General features: G+C 33.7%; 3 non-coding genes across 3 annotated transcripts; 2 read left to right on the forward strand and 1 right to left on the reverse strand.

Annotated features, from left to right (window-relative positions):
* The first annotated feature begins 953 nt into the window (after positions 1-953).
* Positions 954-1,041, forward strand: Trnas-aga (transfer RNA serine (anticodon AGA)). The gene is given in 2 exon segments: positions 954-990; positions 997-1,041. It is a non-coding gene; the product is annotated as a tRNA-Ser (tRNA).
* A 5,406-nt stretch (positions 1,042-6,447) lies between these two features.
* Trnas-aga (transfer RNA serine (anticodon AGA)) lies at positions 6,448-6,529 on the forward strand. Its single transcript has one exon. It is a non-coding gene; the product is annotated as a tRNA-Ser (tRNA).
* Positions 6,530-12,607: 6,078 nt separating this feature from the next.
* Positions 12,608-12,689, reverse strand: Trnas-aga (transfer RNA serine (anticodon AGA)). The gene has a single exon. It is a non-coding gene; the product is annotated as a tRNA-Ser (tRNA).
* Positions 12,690-17,190: the final 4,501 nt, after the last annotated feature.

Below are 17,190 nucleotides of genomic sequence, written 5' to 3' on the forward strand. Positions count from 1 at the left end.
TTTTAATACCTACAGTTTTTTTGATTAATTGCATATTTTTCGAGATATTCTCAAAAAACCCTCTAAAAAAGTCGATTTTTTCATCGAAAAACTGTTACTTTCAAGCGTGAATAACTCGAAAAATGTTAGTTTTACGAAGAAAATGTAAAAACATTTTTTTCTTAGAATTACTTTTTACATCGATCTGCATGGTTAAAATGTAATAAAAAATTCCCGCCCCCCGAAAAGGGGTGGCAACCACCCCCAAGGTTTAAGCGTATGATAGCGGTATGATATAGAAAATGATCCTTGGACTATTCCCTACCTTCTGTGAAAATTTCAAGTAAATCCATGCTGGACGAAAAAATTGCGAGCCAAAATACTTCATTTCCTCGACTAATAGATTTCTGATATGCTTTAAATTAAATGATGACGCACGGGTAAAGAATCATGGACTCAAGTGTACCATATGATCTATTGCAGTCATGGCCAAGTGATTAAGGTGTATGACTCGAAATCAGATTCCCTATGGGAGCGTAGAATTTTGGCGTAGAGGAGCGTAATAACAGAATTTCTTATCAAATATATTAAATTAATATATTCAAAATTTAAACAGTTTTACTCAGTGTTTTAAAGGTTTTAATTGGAGGTATTTAATTGGAGGTTACTCAAATTTTTGCCTGGTATTACACTAATAATAAATTGCCAGTTTTGGGCATCTAATCAACGGAGTTATCATAGAGAGCTCGCCTAAAAATTATGTTAACATCAATACATCATGAAACATCTATGAAAGGAGCAATGCTGGGTATATTATATTTACGAGAAAAATAAAAAAAGAAGGACAAAAACAATTAATAAAAAGTAAAAGCCATAACAGAAACATACTACTTACATGCCAATGAACACCTTTTCTGCCAATGAATACCTCTGTATAAGAGAGAAAGAAAAAATACGAATTTTGTGTTTTAACAGCAGTCATGGCCGAGCGGTTAAGGCGTCTGACTAGAAGTAGAAATCAGATTCCCTCTGGGAGCGTAGATTCGAATCCTACTGACTGCGAACTCATTTTATATTTCTAACTATTTAATGACTAAAAATATAGTTGATTTTTCTCTATTAATATTTCTATTATAGATCTGAAGATTATATAAACACACGTTTGTATCCTGAACAATTTGTTAAAACATGAGTGCGTCCAGTCAATTCATTCTATGTAGATATAACCAATTTGCTATTTTAACAAATTGTTCATGTTATAAACGTCTGCTTATATTTTCTTCTAATAGTCCAAGAGGCAGCGCTGAAAAATTTCTTTGAATTTACTAAAGCTAGATTTTTCACAGTTGATTACTGTGATTGTGTAGAGAAACATACTACGGTCGGTCAAGCGCAAGGTAGAACAGGGGTTACTGAGAGGGTATCAAAGTTGCTTTGCTACGAAGGTAATTAAATCCATTTACTAAAGCTGAAAATCAGTACACACATTCTAAATTAAATATAAATATAAGTTATTATAGTGGGTAAGCTGTATGACGGGACAGAGCCGGACGGTCGGCCCCAGTGAATATACAGGGTTATTCACTATATTTTGAATCCCTTGTAAACTGCTTTATTTACATAATTAGAAAAAAATGTAAAATACAAAAGTTATTCGATTTTTAAATTATGATTTTTTGACATATATATCGTACTACAGTAGAACACTTCATAGGAAGAAATCTCAAATTACGGGTCAAACTGAGAGGAGTGGTGAAGATCGGAGACCAAATTTTTGTAGCAGAAATGGAAAACCTAACGGATAAGCTAAGTGTACTAAAAAACAAAGGAAAACTGAAGAATCTACAGGGACACAAGGTGTATATAGAATCAGATTTAACAAGAAAGGAAAGGGAAATACAAGCAAAAATTAGGAAAATGGCAAAAGAAGAAAAAGACAAAGGTAATACTACGAAGATAGGATATATGAAACTGGAGATTAATGGCAAGGAGTGGAAATGGGACCATAATACTGAGAAAATTATACAAATTCACAGAAATATCGGGGAAACGACTCCAAAAAAATAATAGAAAATAATGAGACCGGACCCACAACAATGACTACCAAGGCAATTAATGGGAAAAGCGATAGGGAAAAAGATGATGCACAGGTAAACAAGGATGTAAATAAGAAGAAGGGGAAAGCTAGATTGCAGAAAGAAGGAGAGATAAAAATGGGAACAGGGAATGTGAGAAGCATCAATGAAAAAGGGGAAGAACTGGTAGAAGAAATGATAAAACAAAAAATAGAAATACTAGGAATAACGGAAACGAAGATGAAAGAAAAAGGTCTTAAAAAATACACAAAGGCTATTGGCTACTTTGGGTAGGAGCGGATACAAAAGAGAGAGCAAAAGAAGGAGTCGGGATAAAAATTGCACCGAATAGACTACAACACGTTATAGAAGAAACATATGTTAACCAGAGAATATTATCGGTGAAAATGAAACTGCCTACGGAGTAAATAAAGATGCAAGAAAGGAAGAGAAAGAAATTTTTCGAGGAGCTCCAAATGCAAATTGATAATGGGGAAGAAAACATAATTGTAATGGGAGATCTAAACGGTAGAGTCGGAAACAACAACAGCGGAATAAAGGAGTGCATGGGGAAAGAAGGAGAAGAAATACTAAACAGAAATGGTGAAAGAATAATAAAAATATGTATGGAGAACAAACTAGTTATAACAAATACAAAATTTAAACAAAAAGAAGTACACAAATACACGAGAATACAAGACAGCAGAAACGAAAAATCAATCATAGATTACTTTTTGGTAAGCAGCAACAAATGGAAAAGATTAAAAGGTACGAAAGTGAAAAGAGGCTCAGAGATAGACAGTGGCCACCATCTAGTAATAAGGAGAATGAAAACAACAGAGGAAAAAGAAAAAAAGAGAAGAAAGGTAGTAAAGTAAAAAATAAAAATTTACAAATTAAAAGAGGAAAGATATAAGACGAAATTCCAAGAAAAATTAGATAATACTCTGAAAGGTAGGGCAAAAAATACAAATATAGAAGGAAATGGGAATATCTAAAAACCAGCATAATCAAAGCAGCTGAGGAAACTTGCGGGAAAGCAAAAAATAGCAAATACTAACATGAGGAGAACGGAATGCTGGACGGAAGAAATATGAGAGGAAATAAAGAACAAAAAAGACAAACGGAAGAGACACCTAAGCACAAAATATCCGGAAGATTACGAGGCATATAAAGAAAAAAGGAAAGAGGTTAAAATAGCGGTGAAAGCAGGAAAGGAAAGGTCATGGAAGAGATCTGGACAAAAAATGACAAAATATTATAGGGAAAACCAAAAACTCTTCTACGGCGCATTAAACCAACTCAGAAAAAAGAAAGGGCACACGATGCCTAATATAAAAGACAAGAATGGAAACGTACTAACAGAAGAAAAACAAATAATGGAAAGATGGAGAGAACATTTCAAAGAGCTAACTCATGCAGACACGGACAACATAGAGAGATACAAGAAAGGAATGAAGAACAAGTGGAATCCATAAAAAGAGAGGAATTAGATAAAGCAATAGAAAGAGTAAAATTGGGCAAAGCACCAGGTAAGGATCATATCACTCCGGAAATGATAAAATTCATGGGGACAGAGGGAATGGATAGCATGAAGGAAAAAATGAATTATGTCATAAATAGAGCAGAATTACCAAAGGACTGGAAGAAAGACATTATATTATTACCAATACACAAAAAGGAAGACAAGAGAAACTGTAATAATTACCGAGGTATCACTATATCAAGTATCCCTGGGAAGGTATTCGCAAGAATAATAGAGGCAAGAATAAAAACCCAAATAGAAACAACTATGGAGGACACACCGTGTGGATTCAGGAAGGACAGAAGCACGCAAGACCTAATATTCACATTAAGACAAGTAAGTGAGAAGGTAATCAAGAAGAATAGAGAGATACATATGTGCTTCATTGACCTGGAAAAGGCGTTTGACAGAATCCGAAGAAAGGACGTATGGAAGACACTAAAAGGAAGGGGAGTCGACAGACACATAAAAAAAGTAATAAAGGATATGTACAAAAATAATACAAATACAGTAAAAACCAATAACGAGGAATCCAGAAAATATACTACAAGTAAGGCGTCAAACAGGGATGCGTGCTGCGTCCACTGCTATTCTCAGTGGTACTGGATGAAGCGATAAAGAAAGCCAAGAGAAGAATGAGAAAACTAACATTAGGATACTGGCAAATGAAACGGACTCAACTATCGGAGCTACTATTTGCAGACGACATGGTATTGATAGCAGAAAACAGAGAACACCTACAGAACAATCTTGAAATCCTAGAAGAAGAACTATCAAACATAAATATGAAAATTAATACAGAGAAAACAAAAATAATGATAATTTCAAATACGAGGAAGACACACGCAATATAATTTGACGGGAAGCAGCTAGAGCAAGTGGAATATTTTAAATACCTAGGAGTAATAATCGAATCAAATGGTAAACAAGACATGGAAATACACGAGAGAATGGGACGAACAGGAAGCTTATTTAACGCTATGAAAACAACATTTTTGGGGAAAAAGAGATACAGGAGGAAGTAAAAACGGCAGTCGGTAAATCAGTAGTTAGACCAACAATCATGTATAGCAGCGAGACATGGACATTGATGGGGAGACAAAAATCCAGAGTCAATGCTATGGAAATCAGGTTCCTGAGGAAAATAGCAAACAGAAAGAGGACAGACAAAATACGAAACGAAACAATTAGACAAAGCCTATAAAACTAGAACCAATCAATAAAAAAATAGTGGAGGGACAACTTAGATGGATCGGGCACGTGTGTAGAATGTCGAACGAGAGGCTAACAAAACGAGTGTTCGAAACGAGAGTGCAGGGGAAAACAAAAGAGGAAGACCAAGAGTTATCTGGGTAGATGAAATCAGGAAAGAAGTCGAGAAGAAGGGATTGACATTGGAAAGTGCAAGAAACCTAACGCAAGATCGGAAAGCATGGAGACTACAATGCCAAACTCAACTCCACCAGCCTTACACCTAAAGGTAGAAAGGCTTAGGACTAAGTAAGTAAGTAAGTATATCGTACTAGTGACGTCATCCATTTGGGCGTGATGACGTAATCGACTATTTTTTTAAATGGGAGTAGTGCTAGCTCATTTGAAAGGTTATTCAATTGCCTATTCAGTAATATAAACGTTAACATGATTAATTATACAGGGTGTCCAAAAAAACTTTTTTAATTAAATTAATTGTTTAATTAATAATTAAAAAAAAAATTAGACACCCTGTATAAATAATGATCTTAAGGTTTATAGTAGATACTGTATAGAGAATTGAATAACCTTTCAAATGAGCTAGCACACGACCCCTATTCTCATTTGAAAAAAATAGTCGATTACGTCATCACGCCCAGATGTATGACGTCACTAGTACGATATATATATCAAAAAATCATAATTAAAAAATCGAATAACTTTTGTATTTTACATTTTTTCCTAATTCTCTAAATAAAGCAATTTACAAGGGGGTCAAAGTATAGTGAATAACCCTGTACATTCATTGGGGCCGACCGACCGGCTCTGTCCCGTCATACAGCTGACCGACTATAATAACTTTTATTTATATTCAATTTAGAATGTGTGTACTGATTTTCAGCCTTAGTTAATGGATTTAATTACCTTCGTAGGAAAGCAACTTTGATACCCTCTCAGTAACCCCTGTTCTACGTTTCGCTTGACCGACTGCAGTATGTTTTTCTACACAATCACAGTAATCAACTGTGAAAAATTTAGCTTTAGTAAATTCAAAGAGATTTTTCAGCGCTGCCGCTCCGTCTATAATACCTAATAAGTTTTAGAGAAAAATAAATTATTATTAATCATTAAAACACTAAAATCTTATAAAAAGGGTTCGCGGTCAGTAGGATTCGAACCTACACTCCCAGTGGGTATCTGATTTCTACCCTTAGCCTTTAAGCGCTCGGCCATGACTACGCTTTAAAACAAAATCCGTCATTTTCCTCTTCATTTAATAGTCAGACTCCTTAAAGCGCTCGGCATGACTATGGTTAAAAACAAAATCCGTGAATTTTCTGTGTCTCTTCTTCATTTACCATATCGATGGTGAAAGTTCCCAACCTCCTATGTCAATTTTCGCTATTTTGTTTTCTTACTCTAAATTAAAGAAAATATGTAGATATGTATTTTTACTGTTTACAAGCTCCTATGTCGTTATTTCATTAATTGGCTTCTAGATGGCCATAATATATGAAATAACGACATAGGAGCTTGTAAACAGTAAAAATACATATTTCTCTTTAATTTATAGTAACAAAACAAAATATCCAAAAATTAACGTAGAAGGTTGGCATGTTGGCAACTTTCACCATCGATGTGGTAAATGAAAATTCACGGATTTTGTTGTTAATAACAGCAGTCATGGCCGAGCGGTTAAGGCGTCTGACTAGAAATCAGATTCCCTCTGGGAGCGTAGGTTCGAATCCTACTGACTGCGAAAGTTTTTTAATTGTTATTACTATACTTACGTTAAGGTTAATTCATAAGGTTAATTTGTGGGATTTGGATTATGATAAATAGGTATATTAATTTCTAAAATATAACTAGAGTGGAACCTCGATAAGTCGGATTAATCGGGACCGCGGACGATCCGGGTTATCGAAAATCCGGGTTAGCCGGAGAATAATGGTAAAAATTAATAAAATACGGATACTTACAGATAAACTCCATTATAATTGCAAAAACATGAAATGCATATGCACAGTACATTTAAAATACCTATACAGTTGTACACAGTATTGCTCATTTCTTGGTAAAAAATTCAGTAACGTTTTTATTGTTAAAATGTTTGTCTGATGAAAATCGGTCCGGGTTAGCCGAACTTCCAGGTTATCGGGGGCCGACTTATCGGGGTTCCACTGTACTTATAAGTGACACAAAAAAAAGAGAGTGCACACAGTTAACAACAAATAAAAATATCTGATTTAGAACAAGATAAACTAAACCAGTGCAGTCACAACCCCATATTTACCTACAAATTTGGAGTTCATATGGGACAAATACAACAAACGTAAAAACTTTTCTCGCTCAGGGATAACTTCCGACCATTACACAATCTGCTTTAACCTTTAACTTTAACTTGAGAGACCTCATTTTAACACACGAAAGGAGACATGCCGTCTGACAGACTACCGATTTTTTTAAGGAGATAATAGCCACATAAATAATTATATTATACATATTTATGTTGATTATAAGGTGCAGTAAATAAATTTCAAATATATTTAAAAGTGGAAAGATTATTGATAGTAACTCATATAAGAGTTTAAAATGAGTAGTTTTTCATTTATCTTTACACAATGAAAAGGAAACACATACTTCAAATATGTATTTTTTAGGTGATTATGGTAGAACAGCGGTTCTCAATCTTTTTGAGTCATGTACCACCAAAAACATTTTATTATTTTTGGTACCACCTAACTGAAATACCTTGGTGATCTAATTAACTAATAGTGGTGCTGATTTTGGTTGTTTTTGCGTTTTGTGTACCACCTCAAATATTGATATGTACCACCAGAGGTACATATACCACAGATTGAGAACCGCTGTGGTAGACCATAATACAACTTAAACATAAATGAAGAAAACAACTTAAACTGACACTAACAAATGTAATGTGCACTCAGTTCGTACCTAATCAACTTAGTTACACGAACAGAGCCTGACAGACTGGTAAAAACTGAATTTTTACGATTAGGTACTTTGCAAGGAGTGAATATTTCTCATTTCAACTCAGGCGACTGCTCAGCAACCAATATTATTAGGAATATATGAAGCGTAAGGCCAGTGGATGGAGTTATTCGCAATACTCTTTAGAATAAGGTTATGCTATAGTCTGTCAGACGGCACGTCTCCGGTTAAGGGTAAATAAGCCACAATTTTCGTTTGAAATTCAAGAAATAAAGTTCAAGTGATAATTTTCAGTATTTACTATAAATAACGCCAGTGGCGGCTCGTGATTTTTACAATAGCGGAGGCTATAACTATAAAATATCTAGATAAATTTGTAGGTACTAGCAAAAAAATGCGCCAAAAAAATGTAATTTAAGGCCTTATTTTCTTTTGACCATTTTTTATTTACATTTCATAATATCATCATAATTCATAACTTCATAATATCATATTAGCCAAGTCGGGATAGCATTTGACCTTGCATTTGGAGCTGCCCCAAATTTTATTTTACTAATCTTTAGGGAGGAATAATATTAGTATAAATTTAAAATCTCGACTCAATTCCACCGTTGCGTTAGCCGCCATCTTCATTTTAAACGAGAACCGTTTTTGCTCAATATCTCCGCCATTTTCAATTTTTTGACAAAAAGTGCAGAAGCTGAAATTGTTGAAAATACGATTTTCTATAATTTAATTTATTATAATTTTTTTCGTGCGGTCGATATTTTCCGAGTTATGAGGGGAAAATGGTGACAGTTGTAGCATAATTATTGAATTATTAAATTATCTCGTTTATTATTAGTTTTACAACAAATATATAACTATACAAAAATGAAGAGAATTAAATTTTGTACAATTTTGATGCCGTTCATTTTTTTGATAAAATTAATATTTAAGGTAGTACGTATGAGGTAAATGTGCGAGCGTAAGACTTGATTGATTTTGTAGCAATTGTTTTTGTTCAATATCTCCGCCATTTTCAACTTTTCGACAAAAAGTGTAAGAACTGAAATTGTTGCAATTACGATTTACTACAATTTTTCGAGAGAACCAGTGGCGGGTCTACAAGGGGGGGAAATGGGAAAATTCCCCCCAACAGGGTCCAAAATTAAAAAAAAAAATGTTGAAACATCACGATATTTTAGCTGACATAAAACTTAAAATATCGACAGACAAATTCAACCAATAAAACCCGCTAGTTAATAAAATTAAGTGAACTTAATGCATATAATGTCTTTTTATGTCTTTTATATACTTAGTTTGGTTGATGTTTCATTGGAAGTTTCAAAAATTGTATAAAATATAATTCTCTTTATTTTTGTTTCTGTACAGTTATGTCGTAAAGTTAATAATAAATGAGACAATTCAATAATTATGCTTCCCCTCCGCTTCCATTATTGTCCCCCTTACAGGAGCGTCATTTGAAATTTTGTTAGGGGGGGGGGCAAGCACTATATATACAATACATTATATATGATGTTATGATGAATATTGATGTATTTTTTGTAAATTTCAGTCATTTTCAGGGCCAGGGGGGGGGGCAAATGCCCCCCCTGGACGCCCAAATGACGCCCCTGCCCCCTTAACTCGGAGAATATTGATCGTATAAAAAAATTGTGCCAAAGAAATTGTAGGAAATTGCATTTCCAACAATGTTCTTTCCCACTATTTATGTCGAAAAGTTGAAAACGGCGGAGATATTAAGCAACAACAGTTCTCATTTAAAATCAATATGGCGGCTAATGCAACCGCGGAATTCAGTCGAGATTTTAAATTTACACTACTATTGATCTCTCCTAAAGGTTAGAATTATAAAATTTGGGACTGCTCGCAAACAAAAAAATTCAATTCAATAATTATGCTCCCCCACCACTTTTTATTATTTTCCCATGTAACTCGGAAAATATCAACCGCATGAAAAAAATTGTTAAAAAGAAATTGTAGGAAATTATATTTTCAACAATTTTAGTTGAAAATGGCGTAGATATTGAACAAAAACATTTGCTATAAAATCAATCCGGTCTTACGGTCTTAAATATTAATTTTAGCAAAAAAATGAAAGAAATCAAAATTGTGTAGAATTTAATTCTCTCCATTTTTGTATAGGTACATATTTGTTGTAAAGCTAACAATTAACGAGATAATTCAATAATACAATAATTATGCTCCAACTGTCACTATTTTCCCCTCATAACTCGGAAAATATCGACCGCACGAAAAAAATTATAATAAATGAAATTATAGAAAATCGTATTTCCAACAATTTTAGTTTCTACACTTTTTGTCAAAAAATTGAAAGTGGCGCAGATATTGACCAAAAACAGTTCTCGTTTAAAATCAAGATGGCGGCTAACGCAACGGTGGAATTCAGTCGAGATTTTAAATTTGGACTAATATTGACCCTCCCTAAAGATTAGAAAAATAAAATTTGAGGCAGCTCCTAATGCAAGGTTAGGCCTGTTATTCGTCTAACCCGACTGGACTATATCATTTTAAAAATAGTTAGTCTAATTGTAAAAGTGTAATACCAATGTTTGTGTTGTTTCTTTGTTAACAATTCAATCTTTGTTAGTAGATATGCATGTAATTTTATTCTTATTTTGCTCATACTTTTGTTTTAATAAAATTGTAGTGCACATACCGGGTGTCCACTTATATTTTCCCCCATTTTAACTGCCTATAACTTCTAAACGGCTCAAGATAGAAATATGCGGTTTTCACTGAAATGTTTTATTTTAGTAAAAGTTTTGTCTGAATGGATGGAATTTTTTATATCGCTTTCAAATACGAAATAAAAAATGGCGGATTTTTGAAAAGAATTTTGTTGACTTTTTTTTAATGGAACACCCAGTATATTCTTTTGTAAATTGAAAGAAAGGTCATTCACCTATCTAGCGATATAAAGTTTTTCAAAATCGGTTGTCAAATCACTGAGTAATTAATTTTTAAAATGAGAGGTGCAACGTGGATATCACATACCTAAATAACATAACTAAGCAAGTAATGTGATTTCCACATTGCATCTCTCATTTTAAAAATTACTTGCTCAATCATTTGACAACCAATTTTAAAAAATTTTATATCGCTGGATAGATAAATGACCGTTTTTTTAAGTTTTCAGGTAAATGACCATTTTTATGTCGCTTTTAAATAAAAAATGGCGGATTTTTGAAAAAAAAAACGTTGTTGACTTTTTTTATTAAAACACCCAGTGTATTATTTGTGTCTTGAAAAAACAGTCATTTACCTATCCAGCGATATAAAATTTTTTAAAATCGGTTGCCAAATGACTGAGCAATTAATTTTTAAAATGAGAGATGCAATGTGGAAATCACATAACATAATATCATTTTACTCAGTTATGTTATTTAGGTATGTGATATCCACGTTGCACCCCTCATTTTAAAAATTAATTACTCAGTGATTTGACAACCGATTTTGAAAAACTTTATATCGCTGGATAGGTGAATGACCTTTCTTTCAATTTACAAAAAAATATACTGGGTGTTCCATTAAAAAAAAGTCAACAAAGTTTTTTTCAAAAATCCGCCATTTTTTATTTCGTATTTGAAAGCGATATAAAAAATTCAATCCATTCAGACAAAACTTTTACTAAAATAAAACATTTCAGCGAAAACCGCATATTTCTATCTTGAACCGTTTAGAAGTTATAGGCAATTAAAATCGGGGAAAATATAAGTGGACACCCGGTATTATGATGAAGCGGGCAACCAGTTGGCGAAATATTAAGTGACAAAAAAGAATAGAATTGTTTACAATTAAATACAAGAATGTGATATCTAAACACGACTTATTTAATGTGTACAAAAAAACTAAAAGAAATAAGTAATATATTTAAAAAACGAGTTTCCTCTGTACTCGTTGACAATAATAACAAAATTATTGTAAATGAGCACGAGATAAGAAAAGAATGGCAGCTGTATTATATCAGAGTTGTTTGAAGATGACAGGAATAATATTGCCGAATTCTACCAAAACTGTACTGACGGCCCAGAAATTATGAAATGCGAGGTAGAACACGCTATAAATAATGCTAAAATTAGAAAAGCTTGTGGTCCAGATGATACACCAACTGAGTTGCTAAAACTAATAGAGGATAATAACATAAGAGTAGTAGTAAGACTTTTTAATTCAATATTATAACACCGGAATGATTCCCACAGATTGGCTCAAATCCATCTTTGGAAATGACAGGAATCATGTTGGTTAGTAATAGCAGTCTGATTTTTGCATGAGAGTTTAATGAAAGGGTAACAAAACAATTGGAAGTTCTGTCAGACAAAATACATCTAAGTCCGACAAATACTTTTGTTTTTCTGGTTCTATAAAATTGGATTTTCTTCTATCTATATCGGGACAACTGATATGTTAAGGTGCTTGTATGTATCGACATTACAGACAGTGAATTTTATCCTCCTTGGATGCATAATTTTTAACAATATACTACAATATCCGTCGCTAATAACAATTAGATAGATAATACTTGGATAATCTTTAATTTAGGGCCGGTTGTTCGAACGCTAATCAACAATGATCATTATCAAATAATTAATTACTGTCAATGTCAATTGTTAAAACATAATTAATTACAATTCTGAGACTATATTCAATTAATATAACAATAATTATTAACATAATTAATAATAAATCTCATAATTGTAATTCATTATGTTTTCAACAACCCAAACAAAGTTGACATTGACAGTTTTGGTGACAGTAATTAAATATTTAATAATGATCATTGTTGATTAGCGTTCGAACAACCGGCCCTAATACTAATGAAATAAAATAAATTTTGACTGGGAAAAAACAAAAAAGACTTCGCAGTCAGTAGGATTCGAACCTACGCTCCCAGAGGGAATCTGATTTCTAGTCAGACGCCTTAACCGCTCGGCCATGACTGCATACTTACGTTTTATCTATAAACCAAAAGAAAAGAGTGCAATGTAATATATAAGTAGGTAAATAATATTTTATTTGCATTTTCTTGTGGCTTATTTTTAATTAAATATTTATCTACGGGAATAAACCATAATGCATTTTAGGAAAACTACATTTTTTTAAAGGTTTGAGTTCTAATCCGGAAATAGCAAGCAACAAAACAGCGAAACAAATAAGAGGAACAAGATTATTTATTTAGAGGCCATCATCTAGGCCCAGATAGGTACCTACCTAATATTCTTGTGATAGTGGTATCAATAATAATTTAAACATAGGTACCCAGAATCAAGAAAAGATATAAAGATATGATAATTTTGTAAAACGCACTGTGGCCTTGATTTAGAATATGTACGACAAAATAAATAGGTACCTAGGAATGTACTTATATAAGGGGATGAGGGTTTAGGGTGTGAGAGTTAGGATATATTATAGGGGTTTTGCTCGTACTCGAACTTCAGCTGTAAATAATGGGAAGCACCTTGCACATCGGGGTTGAATAATAATAAGCACAAACTTTACTGTGAGCGGTATAATCACCGAAAGAAATAGAAACAAACTACATTATTAAAACTAATAGTTCAATGGCTTGGAGTACAATCAGGCACTCTTGAAGCAGTCTCCGCCATGTCAGCTGTCAGCCGTCGGGAGAACCTACGTCACTTGGTCGGCGGGGTTGCCAAGTATAATTCTTGTTACATCCTCCCCCTTTGGATCAGACGTAGAATATGGCTGATACAAAACGGAATAACTGGTTATTAGCGAGGGCTTGGAACAGACCTCGGGCATCATACATGAGCATCTTGATAGCGCTTAGGAGGGCGCTTGGAACGTCTGGGTCTCTGTATGGAACAATCAATCTGCGTAGGCAACGAGGTACTACTGGAGTCGCTGGTTGTGGTTACAGGTACACCAGAACCTGTAGATTGCTGCGTTGTCTTAGGATGTCGTTTAGGGATAGCCCCTCTGCTTTTGGCTGCGACATCTTTCTGCAACGTGGTTGAAGGTCGACCTCTACTACGCAACTCATGTAGAGGAGTTACAGGCGAATCGGAATCATCTTCCACAAAAGGATGGAGAGCAGACACGTGGTATTTTCCGATTGATACATCTGGATGCGTTAGAGTTGCTAACTCGTACGAGGTGGGAGAAAGTTGGTTAAGGATAAGGTATGGGCCATCGCGACGCGGCGCAAATTTAGAAGACAGTCCTGCATCACTTTTACTAAGGATGTGAGTCTTTACTAGAACTTTCTGTCCCTTGTTAAACACAACGGTTTCGCGAAAATGTTTATCTGCATACAATTTCGAAGAGTCTTGGCGTAACTCATTATTTTCTCGCGCACTTAATAAAATGTCAGTATGCCTGCGCAAGTAAGGTGTTATCTCGGGAATAACCGTTTCACTCGCGATAATAGCTCGTAAGTCTTTATGCACATCTGTGGGCGTACGTAGCTCACGCGCAAAGTTCAAATAGGCCGGGGAATAACCGGTAGCTAAATTTGGTACGGTATTCATAGAAAAACGTATACTGGGTAGCACTTCATCCCATTTAGTATGGTCCCTTTGAACTAAAATGGAAATCTGAATTTTAAGATCCCGATTTTTACGTTCCTCCGGATTTGAGGCAGGGTGATAAGCAGGAATGAGTGATTGCTGAATACCTAGGCAGTATGTAAACTGCTGCATTATTTTACTAACGAATTGGGGTCCGTTGTCACTTATTATTCTACGAGGGGTGCCGTATCGTAAACATATTTCACTTATTAGTACCTTTGTGCACTCCTCCGCAGTAGCTTGTTTTAACGGGAATATTTCTATCCATTTCGTGGAAGTATCTTCCACTGCAAAAATCCATCTGTTTCCCTTTTCAGTCACAGGTAGTGGACCCACTAAATCAATTGCAACGCATTCAAAGCGTTGTGCCAACACAGGAGTTTGAATTAGACCTGCTGGTTTTAGATTCAAAGGTTTATACCTTTGGCAGTCGATGCATTTCTTTATATGCTTTACAACATATCGCCTAATGGTAGGCCAGTAATAACGAAGAGCAATTCTTTGGATTGTCTTTTCGACACCATAATGTCCTGCAATGGGCATGTCATGGCACTCTTTCAAAACCTCAGCTACTTTATTTTGAGGCACTACTAACTGAGCATCCTCACATTCAAGGTCCTGATTATACCGATACAAGACTCCTTGATTCATGACATATCCGCGATCAGTATATCGGTTGATGTCTACTAATTCAGGTTCTTCAGACTCAAGGCAATCAATAATTATTTTAAGCTGTGAATCAGTCAACTGTTCCTCTCTAAGTTTTTTATTGCTTATCGTTGGTACATCCATTGCGATAGTACAGAGGTCACAAATATCTTTCGTGTCTGGACCACAGATAGGCCTTGATAACTAAAGACCGGATTATATGTTTTTTGCATATCGATAACCATCAAAGATACAATCAAACGCTTCAGGATGTAGACGAATTATGATAATTAAAGGCGTTTGACACTAATTTAATTTTACATATTTAGAATATTTTCGTTTTTTTAACATATTTGGATGGTTTGAACATATTTTCGACCGTTTGACATATTTTGGCATATTTTTAACAAATTTTAGCGAAATTGTTGTTGATGTCACAAGAATCGTTACAGAGATACGTCTGACATTGTTCCAACTAATAAAATCTTGATTAAGGTTTCCGATGCTGCGTCATACATGGTCAAAGCTGGCCAACAACTAAAAGTTTTATATCCCAATTTAATTCATGTGACGTGTTTGGTGCATGGTTTAAACAGAGTGGCAGAAGAAATTCGAAATTAATTTCCTACAAATAATAGTTTAATTAGCAACGTGAAGAAAATATTTTTAAAATCGCTTTTAAGGATTCAGATATACAAAGAAAAATTACCAAATTTCTTCAAACCCCTTGCCACCGGAGCCTATAATCACAAGATGGGGAACATGGTTAAAAGCTACCTGTTTTTATGCGGAACATTTTCTCTCTATAAAAGAACTACCTACTTTTAAGTTTTGAAGAAACATATATTGGTGCGATTTCAAAATGCAAATCAATTTTAGAAAACAGGTCACTGCACAATGAGCTTTGTTTTATTAAATCAAATTATGAATTTGTTTATAAAACCATCCTCAATCTTGAAACTGAATCGCTTCCACTACAAGAGTCTCTTAATTATTTAATTCAGAAATTTAAGGAAAACGTTGAGAACATTTCTGGAAAAATTGGACAATCAATAAATAAAAAATGTATTGAAGTTTTACAGAAAATAGTGATTTAAAATTATTACAGAAAGCAAACCAAATTCTTTGTGGCGATTTTGATGTTAATATCAATTTAAATGAGGAGATTGTTAATGTTTTAAAATTTGCACCAACACATCAGTTGATGTTGAACGAAGCTTTTCAACATACAAATTACTACTAACGGATAGGCGACATAATTTTACTATTGAAAATATTAAAAAAACATTTGATTGTGAATTGTTTTTTACAAGAAGGAATAAAATGTAGAAACGGAAGTAATAGTAATAGGTACTAGGGTTGGTATATTGGGTCCCGGTGAATTCGTAACTATTTTAATCCCCCATCTTAATTGCAGGCCAATTGGTAACTCTGACCCTCTCAGGTAATTTTTCGGTAACCGATCAACTACCGGTGAATTCGTAACTAAATACAGGTATAATCTTTTAGACTTGAAATAAACATATGGAAAATCTCTTTGATTTTAAATTATCAGATGGATTTAAATAATTTATCATTGCTAAACATCTAAAAAATATTAAATTTACAATTACTTAATAAAAACCAAGCTCGTGTAGAGCTATACTTGATGGAAATAATATTTTAACACGTGTTAATGAAACACTATAATATTGTTTCAATTATTTTATTAAGATATTTCAATTTTTGCTATTTTTTATAGGTACATATAGTACAAAAATATAATGTTTTTAAGCGAACCAAGAAACATTCGGTTTAGATTTAAGGTATTAGATTTAATCAATGGTTTCGAATTCACTTGAAAAAAGTTTCAGGTTGGCAGGTCAGGTAAAAAAAAGTTACGAATTGGCCGGTGTACATTTTGATTTGAAAATTGTTGTCATTAAAAGTTACGAGTTGGCATGTGTCCGGTATATTATATAGGTAATAGGATTGGTATATTTAGATTAATTTTATCAACATATGTAGATACTTACCGTTATTTAATAAAACTTTTATACATTTTTATTGCATATCTTCTTGTTACTTTAAAATGTTTTTCACATATTCCACATATTTGGAACATATTTTAAACTTATAGGGAATATTTTCAACATATTTTACTCATATTTCAGACATATATATGCACATATTTCAGTCAAAACAAGAACATATAATCCGGTCTTTATTGATAACATATCGGCGATTCGATTCGTCCGTCCAGGAACATATTCGATTCGTAAGT

Source organism: Diabrotica virgifera, chromosome 4, assembly GCF_917563875.1.
Source record: "Diabrotica virgifera virgifera chromosome 4, PGI_DIABVI_V3a".
Taxonomy (NCBI): domain Eukaryota; kingdom Metazoa; phylum Arthropoda; class Insecta; order Coleoptera; family Chrysomelidae; genus Diabrotica; species Diabrotica virgifera.